The sequence below is a fragment of the Rhea pennata genome, chromosome 2 (assembly GCF_028389875.1).
Source record: "Rhea pennata isolate bPtePen1 chromosome 2, bPtePen1.pri, whole genome shotgun sequence".
In the NCBI taxonomy this organism is placed as follows: Eukaryota; Metazoa; Chordata; class Aves; order Rheiformes; family Rheidae; genus Rhea; species Rhea pennata.
Window position 1 is genome coordinate 105315609 of NC_084664.1, and position 13988 is coordinate 105329596.

At 33.8% G+C, this 13988-nt stretch overlaps 1 protein-coding gene across 1 annotated transcript in view; it reads right to left on the reverse strand.

The window, feature by feature from the left end:
• The window catches only part of CCDC102B (coiled-coil domain containing 102B), a 186601-nt gene that overhangs the window by 92332 nt on the left and 80281 nt on the right, over positions 1-13988 (reverse strand). The gene's annotated exons all lie outside the window — the stretch shown is intronic.

Consider the following 13988-nt stretch of genomic DNA (forward strand, 5'->3'; position numbering starts at 1 on the left):
AATACAGAAAACTAAACAAATCTCAAATTTAAACTTTACTAGTGTGAGTGTTGTTTTAAATTCTTATTCAGATGTATCTTGGAGCTACAGTAAACATAGAAAATCTTGCAGTTCCTTTGACACTGCTTATCCAATATCATAAATTCTATTTCTATCATTTTTTGCTGATTAAGATCAAATTCTGAACAACATTTAACTAAATATTTTAACTTTCACTTATATCCCCTAAGCTCCCTATATTCATATTTTGGGTAGAAGTAAACTTTATTTGGCAATCAGTTTTACGAGATATAGATATTCAGCCAGCAGAATTTGAGAAATTTGAAATTTGGTACACTGAAAGATTAAGTTGTGCTGAATGAGTGATTTACTTGAAATACAGCATACAAATCCCTTTTGATCCATTAGAAAAGGCCGTTGATTCACTTTTACAGAAGGAAGTGCATGAAGGACTTAAAAATTCCTAAGGCTTAGTTCAGCACTGCTTTTTTGAAGAACAACCTCATTAATGACTTCCAAAGAATGTTTTTCAGCAATACCTTCAACAAGACCAGTCTGCGTGAGACACAGAGGAGACATACAATTGCAGAGTTCAGCAGACTGGGAGTCCTCTTCGGCTTCAAAGATCTGCAGGAGTCTGGAGACACCTCTGCAATACTGTGTCTTTCAAGTTACACAATCCTCTCTTCAATCCTCAGCTCCAAATGAGCTACGACACAAGTGGTTCCTCTAACTATAGCAGTAAGTCTGACAAAAAGCCTAAGCAAGGCCATCTACAAAGATGACAATGCTGTGTCAGGGTGCACAACATCATCCCCTACTGAATAAGGAGAGAAGGGTGAGAAGAAAAGGGTAAACTGCTTACTCCAAACAATAGAGCTGCTGCCTTGCAGACCCCAGATTTCTGGGATGCCCTTTGTGAAGGACATGGACTTGAAGTAGTATCTGACACTTTGTCTTCTCACCTGGTTTGTCTCCACTCCAAAATTTAATATGGCATGAGGAATTCAAATCATCCTCGAATTGTACCAATAAAAATCACTTGGGATTACAGTCTTGGTCTCTATATTTTGAACTTGGGAAGAAAATTAACAATATTAACTGTATTTTGAAGTATATAATACATGGAGAAATACCATGCTGACATATAGCTATACTGAGTGCTATACGTTATGTATAGAAGAGTTTAATACATTGATATGGATTTAATCATATGAGGTAGCACTACATATACTAAAAGAATAGAATAATCCTCTATGAACAAAAGAAACAATCTCTTCTTTATTATAAGATGATCTACGTTTTCTGGGTACAGTGTTTTTCAAGTGAAATCTTAAAATGCAAGTTGTTTGCAACCACTTAAAAAAATAGACAAAATATCAGAAATTGTTCCATTAAATAAAAATAGGAAATTACTACAGCACTTAACAGATGATGTATATAGTTTAAATTATACGCACTCTGTCATCCAGATGAAAACTTACTAGCTTGTAAACAAGTCTGTGAGAAGTTCTTGTCAAATGGGCTGTTGATTCTTATTACTGCATGCAAGTAAATTTCACTGGACATGTAAACAAATTGCACTTAACGGTACGCTGACACTAAATTCAGAGAAAGTGTTTTCAAGCATTTGCAACCCCAAGAATTTTAATCAACAGATTAAACAGAGAGGAAAATACTGTTTGCTATTGAGAGACTTCCTTTTTTTTATATATTAATAAATGAAAGAGCATTTGAGAATAAAAATTCCCAAAGTATAATTTATACATTACTTTATTGAATTTATCTTCAATTTATGAGTTTTTATATTTTGTTTCATTAATATTCTTTATATTCTTAAATATGATAACCTAGGCAACTCAGTAAACTGGTAACTAGATTGCCACAATGGCTTCCAAAATACTGCTTTGTTAAGAGGATACCTAAACTTGGGATTCCAGAACTCCACCTAATGACACCTACCGAGGCAGAAACAAAATCTTGGGGCCTCCAAAAAGAAATTCAAAAGCTCAAGTCATTGAATCAGAAGATCCTTTACAAACAGATAATTCAAAACATTGGGTGGGATCTAGGTTTCCAAGTGTGACTCCCTATCTCTAAATAACATAAGACACTGGAAATACGAAAACACTGATCTAGTTTTCGTTTTACCATGGGAAGCATTTGTTTTGAAAATAGTACATTATCTTGCCTTTCAAAAGTATAGTAGTATCATAAAGGTAACACTGAATTCTCTTTGATATGACTGCTATGTGGAGACTTATACTCAATTTTAGAAGTACCATCTTATTTTATCTATTTTAATTCAAAAACTTTAGATACAGGAAAAATAGTGCAGTTCTCCAAATTATGTCATATTGGTGCCATGCAGATATTTATGGCAAATACTGTTGCAACCTTCTTCTAATACCTCTGGTTGAGGACTGCTGTTGCTGTCATGCTTACTCAGGAGCAGACAAACAATAGTGAATTTTTAGAGTATTGTACAAAAATGACTGCAAATAGTTCATTTACTGATGTAACTTATGTGCAACCCTCTTACAATGCTTTATAATCCTCCAGAGCAGTGCTAAGTGGTATACAATACAGTGTCTCAAAACCTTCCATACTTACCAATTGTCAGCTTAGCTGGTGCAATAAATCAAAACCATATATAATCACATAGTTTAATACTTTCAGTACACCGAATCTTTTCTCCAAGCTACCATTAATTACTTTTAATAAAATGATTTCTGATAACTCCCATAGACACTGTCAACACTAATAATAGATTTGTCAAAAAGAACAAAAAAAATTACAATAAATATATACTCCACTCTTTGGAATGGAAAAATTATTTATTCAGTCTGATACCCTCAATGTGCAGAAACAAGAGTAAGAAATTGATGCTACAAATCTTTCCTTAAAATAAAATCTCTTAACAGATCCACAAATGGATGTTAAGTTCTCGTATACCACAGAGAGTTCTAAGGTTAAAATGTTTGAAGCTGAGTCAAAAGAGGCCGCCTGTATTAACTCTATTTTAGTAAATATATCTAGATGGGGATTGAATTCAAACTAAAACTCTCTTGACTTTGTATCTGACTTTTGCTAAACAAGGGCAGGTCTCTGCAGGTGTAAAATGTCAAGTAGAAATTCTGTTTGTGAGGTATGCAGTGTACATTATATAGTGGCCAAGTTTACCAGTGTAAACATTCTAAAATTAGGAGTCCCTTTCCCATTAAAAAAAATCACACAACCATTATGATTCATTTGTTCAGCAAATCTCTAGAATTGTTGCCAACAATTGCTACAGGATGATAAGGAGAAACAACAGAAATTTGTATGTAATCATTCAAATCACAAAAACAGAAAATAAAAGCCATCACCAATCATAGCTTTCAAGATTGAAGTACAGAAGTTTATGGTGGTATAGTGATCTAGACATGCAAGGGTGAAACTGGTATAATTTGTCTGGTTGTTAATTAAAATATGACCTAAATCACAGCATTGAGTTAGTTCTACCCACAGGAGAGGATGGAGTATCAGGCATCTAGATTTTCAAGTTAAGAGAATTATTGTCCTCCCACTACTCAGGAGACGTAAAGAACTGCTGGTATATTAGTTCCAAGAATACTCAGCTTTATGGAATCAGAGAGAAAAAGAGGGAAAGTGTCTGCAATTGCTACAACCCTCTACTCCTAAAATACTTAATACTGCAAATAGAAAACTAAATGCAGATAGCAACTAAATACTATTTTAAAACTTTTTAATATGTATACACTTGGATTACAATCTTCTTTTCTTGATCTTCTTATGCTGATAAATGAAAATGTAAATATGATTCGACTGTTTCAAATCATTCAAAGTCATTAGAACAGGACTGAAAAATAAAGGTAAAGGTGTTTTGTTAAATTGTTATTTTTTTTTCTCTTCTGTATGTATTGGTCAGCACTCATGAGACAGATCTTTTAAGGTCCTTTTCACCTTTGCCTCAGCCACAGTCTGAAAATACCACCCCTTAATACTTAATGTCTCTGTATGAAATCCATGCCAAGTCCAGGACTACTAAGGTAAGCACAACGAGAGTTCACATTTATGAATGAAAATGTGAATGAAGTAAAAAGAAATTCCAAAGACATACTAGAGGCTTTTAATCATGAATAGTTGCTCAAGAAATGTTTTAATAGTCAATAACTTCTACATTGTTGGTTAGAAATCCTTCTATCATTTTTTCTTATGTCTTTAGGGATAAATAAAAATATAAAAATAATTAGGAACCTTCTGATCCTCCTATTTATTCTGTATTAAAGTAACTACACCTTTCTATCTGTGTGAGTTTCCTAATTCTAAACATATTCATTGGATTTGCCTAAAATTGAAGAAGGCCAATGAAAGACAAGAGTGAAAAGGAATTCAGAAGAAGCAGTTTTAAAGTTTTAAATGCCAGTCCAGTGTCTGTAAGAGTGTAGGTGGACTATTTGTTGTAGAAGAAGAAAAAATAAGAATCTACAGCTTCCAAATCAGCAAAAGTGGAAGTCCTCCCAGGAATGATTTATATTTCCTTATGCTGCTTTTTATCTTTGAAGCCAGATAGGTCAAAGCTGACAACTGAATTCTCTTCTCAGTCCAGAACAACACTAGGCTTTTTCTTTATCTTGCATTATGATCATAAACTGAATTATTCCATTATAAAAGCACTTCTGTGGCCCAGTGAGTCCCCCTCTCTACTTCGAAGCCAATCAGAAGAATTCACATGCTTCTTTCAGGTATCAGCTGAACCACTTCCTGTCTTTTATATATCACAATTTGATCAGATTCTGCTGGGATGTGGCATTTGAGGCCAATGGTTTAACTCAGTTGGTTAGAGTGTAGTGCTGCTAATGCCAAGGTTGCGGGATCAATCCCTGTATGGGCTACTTGTTTGAGGGTTGGACTAGATGATCTCCAGACATCCCTTCCAACCTTACCATTCTATGATTGTATAAACAACTACGTATGGATTTACAATGAGCTCACTTAAAAAAAAACAAAAAAAAAAAACCAAAAAAACTTTGACTCAGTTCTTCGTGTTCCTTATTTTCAAACCCTTTGTAGCTAGGGAAGAGACACATAGTGTCAGCTGTATGTTAGCTATATTTTACATATAGAGTCAGCTTTGTTTTGCCCTCACAGTAAAAGTAGGGAAGGTAAAAAATGAGAAAGGCAGATTGTTCCACTGAAGAGCTATTTAGTTTCACAATATACCTCTCTTCCCTTTACTCCTCTTAAATGAAAAAAAAAAAAAAAAAAAAGAAAAAAGAAAGAAAAAAGAAAAAATTGTCATCGAGTAAACCTGTACAATACCATGCCTTTCCAACTTTTAAAAAGTAGGAGTGAATATATGCTGATAAATGGTTTTCCATCTGCATTTTATATTGAGCTATATTTTTACCTTATTTATTCAAAAATTAAATTTTTGTCAATATATTTCTCCCAAATACTCTTAAGCTGGTGAAAAGGAACTGGTCTGCAGTCACATTTTAGCTGGAAACCAATGTAGAAAGAGCAAATAAAAATACAGTGTTTGAAAACATACAAAGATAACTCCAAGCAGATTCAAGACTGAGAAGAAACCTTCATCATCAATAGATTACTCCTCCATACAAAGAACTCAGGATGCAGATAACTTACTGTAATACTACTCCCATACCATCACTCCTGAGGAAGACTAGAACCATTGACCTTAGATACTACTGCAATACGAGAATGATGAACAAAACATAAGGGAAAAAAAAAGGTGGAAAAATTAAGTAGTTTTGGAATAACAAATTTAATTTTATTACTATTGAAGCTTTTCTATATTAATTAGCTATTTCAACCTGCAAATGTTAGTGTCATTGTAACTGAGCTAGTAGCAGTAATTATATGTTTTGACTGGATTATTAAGATTTTAATGAAACTAACAGTAAATTCTTGGCTTTGCATGTAAGGTGTGTTCCTTTCTGCCCTTAAAGTTTCAAGCTTTATGCTCCTTTTGATAGTATAAAGTAGTGCAGAGCATATAGATAGTTAAATGGAAATGAGAGTTTCTGAGTAAATGCAGCTCCTCAAGTAGTGAAATCACTATGTTCATCTCCTTGCCTACTGTTCCTACACCACATACAACTAGACTTATTCCTTTAAGATAAAACTGTTCATTTGTTCTGTGATATATAGGAAATAAAAAGTGTGATCAGGCATTTTAAAGAAGTGATTATTTTTTACCCCAGAAAAAAAAAGTGTGTGCTGTCATCAAACTAACTCACGCTCTTTTGCAATTCTTGCCTCCAAGGAATAGCTGAATAAGGTCTACAATTTCTGCAGTAAAGCTATGAGTACGTTTTTTTAAGAGATGGTATTTCCTTCACATTTATTTTAAAATGCAATGTTCAAAACATAGGCAAGATGATGAATAGTTTATATAAAAATATGCAAAGGTTTTAAGCTAAGGCACTATTCTGACTCCTATCAAAAAAATATCAGTAGCTTTTGGATGGTAGGTCTTTAGATGTGTGTTATCTGCCAGAGGTATTATAGGCTAAATGTGGATGAGCTTCCTTGGTTAGTGCCAGCAACATATGCATCTCCTAAATGTCAGCATTTCTTCATTATGAAATCCCTTTTCCTCCTCTTTTCTTTCTTTGTTTTATTCTGATACAGCTACCACCTCACAGTATTTATCATGGGCCCAATACGGTATCATTTACTCATAGTTTTAAGAACCAAATCTTAAAGACAGTAAGTTAATTTTCTTTTAAGTATGTGACACAATAGCACTTAACTCATGATTTCATGATGGTGTCAATGCCATTACCACAATAAAACAAAAATGTGGATCAGTATTCTAGGGAAACGGCATATTTTTCTTTCTAGATTCAATTTTCCTTTTCTAGCAAGACAGATGTTCTTCTTCAGACCTTGAAGTAGATGCATGCTATCTAAACACATACTAGAAGTTGTTACTTTAGCTATTCTATTGCTTATTGATAGAATTTAAAGCAGAAAAAACACCACCAGTAGTAACATTCCTTCCCTGGCTTCTGCCCCTCCTAAATAGAAGAAGAAAACTAGAGAAATGTTTATGCAAAATTTATTGTTGTGAATCAATGAGAAAGTGAAGTTTGAAAGTGAATGTCCTCATTAGCTTTACTAAAAAGACCCACATATAGTGCACAGGTAAAGAAACTTTTTTGGATGGATGGATGTTCTATTTATTAAGCTAATAATAAACTCCCCTGGGAATGGGAGAAGTGTATGCATAATACTTTGGACTACTTTCAATTAATAAGCAAGCAGAAAATGTGGAATTCAGTATCAAAGATCTCAGTTGTACTGCACTTGGTAATTGATAAGCACCTGTACAATAACAGAAACTGCATCTGCATTTCAACAGCCGCATTTTGTTTTTGTATTCAGTTTGAACAACCTTAAATTTATAATTAAATGAAAATTTTAGGGATATCATTAACATTTAACACTAACAAATAGAAATACCTTCAACATTTAATGAAACATGAAATTTACTCGACTTTATTGTTAGGTACCTTATTTGTGAGCAAAGTATTCATTTAGATGTGAGAAAAGAAAATAAAAACCACCATTGACTGCAGTCAGCTCCAGCTATGAATATCTAGCAGTACATAGATGCCACCACTGCTGCATCAGTGCCAGAGCTGGTGCTGATGCTGGAACAGCTATCACAACTGCATGTGCCAGCTCAGAAACCTTTAAGAGGAAAACACTGGAAGAGCTGTCACACATCTCCACGCTTTGTTCCTGCTGGCTATGGCTTGGCCTGTAGGGTAGTAAACGGGGGTGCAGCATGCTCTGGTCATTTGTTTGATACAGCTCCCAGCTCATCCCTCCTGCCAGAGAGCTGCTGCAAGAACATGCCTGACTTGATCACAGCTTGCTGAAGGAGACCCCTTCACAAGTGTCCTTTGCTGGCATCTTTGACATCCTATCAGCAACGCAAGCAGTCCAGACAAGGCAGACCAATCAAGAGTAATACTTGTCTTTCCTGATGCTTTTCAGGGTATAAACATTTTGACATTAATCCTTCCAAGAAGATTCAGGTGATTACCGCTCACTGCAGAATCATGTGCTATTGTGGTGATTAGCCTCTTTCATATTTCTAGAACGGGAGAAAAATTGACAGACCTGCTTGGCATGGCAGACCTGATCACACACCTTCTGCTTTACCCCAGTCTTCTTATTTTAAAATGCAAAGGAATACTTTGGATAAATATAGAAAAGGTGCATTTCATGACAACCCCAAAGAATAGGAAGAGAAGGGATTTAAAGAACAATGTAAAATATTATAAGGGGACAAAAATTGGGGTTGTTTCTCTTTTTCTCTATCGTCAGGAGCGGAAGCAGTCTTAAGATGGTAAGTGCCTGAAATGAAACACTGATGTGCACCTAAGATTAGATTATGGAAAAGAAGGAGCTCTCCTGAAAAGATGACTTTTCAAATATACTTGAGTGATAAGAAACAGCAATAATATTTCAAGATTTTTAAAAATAAGACAAATTTTATATCAGAAGAATTACTAAATAGGAAAAAAAGAAGATTTGTTAGACTTTCAAATATAAACTCTAGAGAGAAAAAGTAGATATAGTTTTTATTATTATGCAAGGGGAATTTCAATTTTGCTTTTCAAAAAAACTTGATGTGTACATACATGGAACAGCATGGAGTAACTATGGCAATTCTAGTGCTTCCAGAGAACAGAACTGATTTAATTACAACTGCTAAATTAGGCTAATTTCATCAATATTTTAAATTTTCATTATGTTAGAGTTTAAACATAAAACTTATATAAACTGAACTGATAGCTGAGACACTATCCTTTTATTCATGAGGAGCATGGAACTTCTGGCATACTGGAAAAGGGTTTTCCAGAGTTTAGGATAGAATTATTCTTTAAATAGGTAGAAATTCAATTTTATATAAAAATGAAGGTTCATGTCCTATTTAACTGATAATGTACAAATTTACTGGTCTCTTATGCCTTTAGTTTGGCTTTGTTAAGATGGAATTTGCTAGAATTATTATACTAGCAATCATCAAAAGCTATTCTGTCCACACTGCAAAATGACATATTACTACAGCATTAACAGAATGTTACCACAAACATTATTGATTTAGATCAATAAAATAGTATTATTTTACCTCTGAATTTATTGTAATGGAGTACTAGTAAACAGAACTCCACAGTCCCTCTGCAGTCATCTTTAATCATACAAAGAGATGGTACTTAGAGATGGATCTTAGGTTTGCTATTGAAACCATATGTTATGCCAATAAAACAGCAGATGGAATATATATTCCTGAATAAAAATGAATATAGGAATCCTGGTCCACCTCCAGACCATAATAAAAACTTATTCTAAAGTTTGTGGTTCTATATCTGACAAAAATTTACTATTAGAAGCAGATGTCCAATTAGAAATAGGTAATGACATTTTTTCCACAAACAAAAATGCTGTATATATTCTATAGTTTGGTCTGTTTACTGCTTAGATTATTCTATCAACATAAAGAACTAAAATTATTTAAGTAGATGCTTTAAACAGGCAAGTAATGTTTGTTTTTAAGCAAAGCAATAATTTTTAAATCTGTTCTTAAAAGATTAAAGGGGGAAAAAAAATAAAGAAAGAATGCATACGCGTACCTTGCCTATGTAGCATTAACTCTAGCAGGATTACTAAGACAGCTTTCAGCTCCTAACTATAGTATCTGGAAGCAAGACTGCACTAAAAATGAAGGAATGTAACAACAGTCAGAAGCTCAACGCACCATATGAAAGGAAAGGAAGGAAAAAATGCAAAATTGCTCCAAGAAGCATCCACTCAGCACATCACTGTAAGTACTTCTGGGGAGTCTCATGAAACCGACTACATTCATTTCTCAAGGTCTGTTCTGTGACTTATGATTTGGTGCCATTAACTAAGAGCTACTTATATTTAAGATTACAGAATGATGCTAGAGAAGTAATTCAAATCATCTATTGTATCATAGCCAGCCATTTCTTGAGCGTGTGGGAAAACCACATGAGAAACATCTGTCTTTTTCATTATTTCTCTCTCCTATTGTCATTGGTCTCAGGAGGTCACAGAGATCTCTAGTATTCAGCAATATGTATGTGTGTCCTGTTTAGCACGTGAGTACAGAAAGTCAATGTTTCCAAGAAGTCAGTGGTGGTTATGAGGTGCACAGATAGCATGAGCACTTTCAGGAAAGCTAATACATTTTGCTCATCCCAAATCTACTGTGTATGATCAGGTCAATGGTGCAGAGCATCTGAAATACAACATCTGCATTTCCCCAAATCATGGCTTCAGTGCACTGCTCCTGTGAAGCTGGCCTGCATAATGGTCCTGCAGATGTTCAGTCATGAAAATTTCCAATTTTCCAATTTTGTAATTTCATTGCTTTTACTTTGAAAAAGACAGCCCTCAAACATGTCTAAACAAAACCTTTGATTCCATGTGAATATAATTTTCAGTAATGCAGGGGAAAAGGAACGGAATATATATATGTGTGTATATATATATATGTATATATATATACACATACATACAAATATATGTATGTATGTGTGCATGTATGCATGTGTGCATATCTCTAAAGGTCCCTGAATAAATGAGTGCCTTAGCCTATTGTGACAATAGAATTTTCATTTGTTTCATTGTTTGTTATTGCTTTTCCTTGGTTTTAATGCAGCTGCAAGGAATTTTGTGCTACACCTTGAGCTAGATGATATCACATTGACAAAACATTAGTTTTCCACAGTATAGTTGTATAACTACAGTCCTTCTGTAAGTACAGGTATACATTGCCTATAAATCTAAGGCATTCCAGTTAGGTCCAGTTCAATTCACAGACTCCACAGAACTGCTGCATATTTAACACATTTAAAAGTTAAAGCCAACCTTGCCCTATAAATTACCTTACTGAATTGGGTAGATAAAATCATACATTTTTCCTAAATACACAGTAGAATATTATATTAGTACATTAGATTATTATATTCATACTTGCTCCTTAAACTTTTCTTTCCTTTTGATCCACAATATTTGACTATATTTGTCAACTGAGAGCTACCCTGTGCCACTGTAACATCAAATTTTGATGTTTAGTTAGTTTGTTTGCTTATGAACAACAGATCTCTGCAGTAATCCCCACAGAAATGCCACCTGGTTCAAGGGATCAGGAGAAAGAAAGAATGCTGTATAATTCTTACAGAGTTCCTGAAAGCTATTCAGTTAGTACAGTGTGATGGAAAGAATTTACAATAAGCAGTCTTTAGAGCACATGTAAAGCCTTATTGCAGGGTAATGCACCAACCGCTATGTTATTTCAGATCTTGGAAGAAGAATATACGAAGCATTATTCTTCTGTGAAATCACCCAGAAGGTACCTCTAATGCGCTTGTCACGAAACCAGTGAGCACTTTTGTCAGCTCTCTGAAGCAATTATCTGAGGACTATTCTCAAGTAGAATAATTTTCCTGTCAACTTTGGTTGGTGTCACCAAGGGAGTTACAGATAGGGTGGCAGCAGGTTAGGGTAAATAGGTAGGGAGACACAACACAGTGACAAAGTAAAAGGGTTCAAGACAGCCATTTTATGGCATTATCCTTGGTTTCTGAGGGCTACATATGGGAAGGGCCAGCTGTTTCAAAAGTTCCTGGCTAGTACATATGCTTTCCCAACATTTCTCGTATGTAGTTTTGCTATCTAATCAACATGTAAGGGATCAGAAATCATCTTTTCCCAGACTAGAAAGGTCCATTTTTCCACTCCAGAATGAGGATCCTGTCTGTTTTCTTTGATTCTCTTTTATCTAACCATTTCCTACCACATTCATGATCATGATCTCCTTTGCTTTTATAACTACTGCTGTAGCAAAGGTCTTAAACTGACTGATCCTACACTATTTTTGAGTTTGTGCCTTACAGATACTTACTATATGTTGGCTACAAATTATGGGAATTATCTTATGATCTTTTTATGGAAAGTTTTTAAAAACAAATATAAAGACATTTTCATGCTGGAGTCACTCACAGAGGAAAAAAAATAAAAACTTGAAAACTTATAATTCAATTGATGTACATACCCCTCTCTTTTGCTCTAATAAACTCATAAATAAGATTAAAGGAACTTTTTCCCTAGGTATTTCTACCATAAGTATAAATAGTATAAATCAATGAACCTGAGAGACAAAAAGATATATGTATGTTTAAAATCTGTATAAAATGACTGACATCAATGTTGTGGCAAACACTGGTCCAATAGATATTTGAATATGGTAAATAATATGCAAATGTGCTAATGGGAAATAGTCTAATTAAGAATAAATAATAAACAATATATTTCACTTGTGCAAATAAGACATACAGCTATATAGGACACTGGATGATTTTGAATTTGAAAGATATCCAGCATGCACAGATTGTGGCGGTTTCAGATCATGAAGACTGGAAACTACTCTGTATTCTTTATTTCTTAATTTTTGTTCTGTTCTGTTCTGTCTGAAATGAAATGTGGTCGTAAGCCACAGATACTGATAACCAGAACACAAAACATAGCAAAAATAATAATGGTAAATCAGTTTTTCTTTCTTTGGAGATTCTCTACAGCTTATTTTCATATTATCCATAATTTGTGTATAAAAGATAATACATGACTAACCAGTGCATAAAAGGTCTCTACAAAAGTAAATCTGCTTGCAAATCCAATGATTTATTTAATATCATTTAAAAATAAATCCCCCAAATAAGCAAAAGGTATATGAACACATAATTTCAAGAACGGAAAATCTGAATGAAACATTATATTTACATTGGGACATATTAGAAAATGCCACCTTATTTTAAGTGACATTTCTAAAAAATAAATTTGGCAGATTTTATAAAATGCACATCCTGTTTCTCTAGAGTCAAACCAAGCAAACACTCTAGAACAAGGGAAATTCCTTTGGCCTACCATATCGTTTAAGACAAAGTCTTATAATTTTGCTAATAATTAAAAGGATATAAAATACTAGAACACTTACATACATGCCTAAGTTAGACTCTATCAGCATACTTTCACTAGTCCAAAAACACAGTTTACTGTCTCATACACAAAGTACGTTTTTAAAAATCTTTTCAGATTTTATAATGTATCTCCTGTTAAAAGATACATATATTGTACAGAATAAGGAATTACACAATATCTTTAAGGGTTTTTTTTCAGAGCTCTTAAACAGCATCTCTCAAAATAAAATTCTGTGCTTCATGATTCTGCTATCACACTATTTTACTGCTTGGAATGGTAACAAAACAAATTCAGGTTAATGTACTTGAATTTTGGAACATGCAATGAATTGGCAGATTCAAACTTTCCTTGCAGTTCCCAACTATTATGAAACATGTTTGTTTATATTTATATATAATGTTGTACAGATATACAGGACATAGCAGGGCAGATTGCTTTCTCTGTCATTCATATTAAATGTTTTAACTTAAAGAAAAAAAGTACTTGTGTTTTACCCTTGAAACAAAAACTATTCTGTTATAATTATATACCTTTCGTTTTGGAACAGTCCTAATGATAAGAATAATGATAAGAATAATGATAAGGCACATCTGCAACACGTTGTACATTTCCAAAACCCTAACTGTTTCATTTCCACAAAACAGCCCAGCTGTGCTTTGCAATTGTTTTTACCAACTTATTTTACTTTATCATTTAAATATATGAACACATCTTTAGAAGGTACCAGGATGAATATGCCTGTTCAGAAAATTATAGAAGGCAGCGTGGCACATATTTTAATATTTCACAATATTATGTAGGTCAGAGCATCATATCTAAGGTCTGGAGGCAAATATTTTTTTTGTTAAGAAGGAAAATAGACTTTCTTTTCAAGGAGCATAAATGGGATTTGAAACTGCTACAGTCATTGCTCCTCATAAACCCAAGTTTCACAACTTGTG